This window comes from Wasmannia auropunctata, unplaced genomic scaffold, assembly GCF_000956235.1.
Source record: "Wasmannia auropunctata unplaced genomic scaffold, wasmannia.A_1.0 LD336071.1, whole genome shotgun sequence".
NCBI lineage: Eukaryota > Metazoa > Arthropoda > Insecta > Hymenoptera > Formicidae > Wasmannia > Wasmannia auropunctata.
The window spans coordinates 821,661-822,111 of NW_012026819.1; the positions used below are offsets into that span (position 1 = coordinate 821,661).

Below are 451 nucleotides of genomic sequence, written 5' to 3' on the forward strand. Positions count from 1 at the left end.
TACGAGCTTCGTTCTTTCTCAACTCTGAATCCGCGAAAATATCTTGTCGCTGAACGCGGGTACGCCTCGCACGGCGTACGATGGATCACACGCCACGTGGCGTCGCGATAATCCGAAGCACTGCCGACATTCGGCACGCTAACACGCAAAAGTTCTGACGCTCAATAACGCAAAAGAAACACGAAATAACACATAAGAAACGCACAAGTGATCCGGCTGTGGCAAGGCGAGCGCACAATACTCTACTCGATTCGCGTAACTCTATGCCGGGCGGATGGCACACATTGACTCTACACACGAACACACGATTACGCGGACAACGAAACTGAAATAGCGCGATCCGCCCGACAATGAAACCGGCGGCTGACAATGGTAATCTCTTAACGTTCGTCTCACCAAGAGCGGCAGCTACGGAAGATGTTCCCTCAAAAGGTTTTCCTGCCCTCGGCAA

The 451-nt window shown here is 52.1% G+C and overlaps 1 protein-coding gene across 2 annotated transcripts in view; it reads left to right on the forward strand.

Annotated features, from left to right (window-relative positions):
* LOC105449873 (helix-loop-helix protein 13-like) overlaps positions 1-451 on the forward strand; it is a 6,708-nt gene that overhangs the window by 4,997 nt on the left and 1,260 nt on the right. The window lies entirely within an intron of this gene.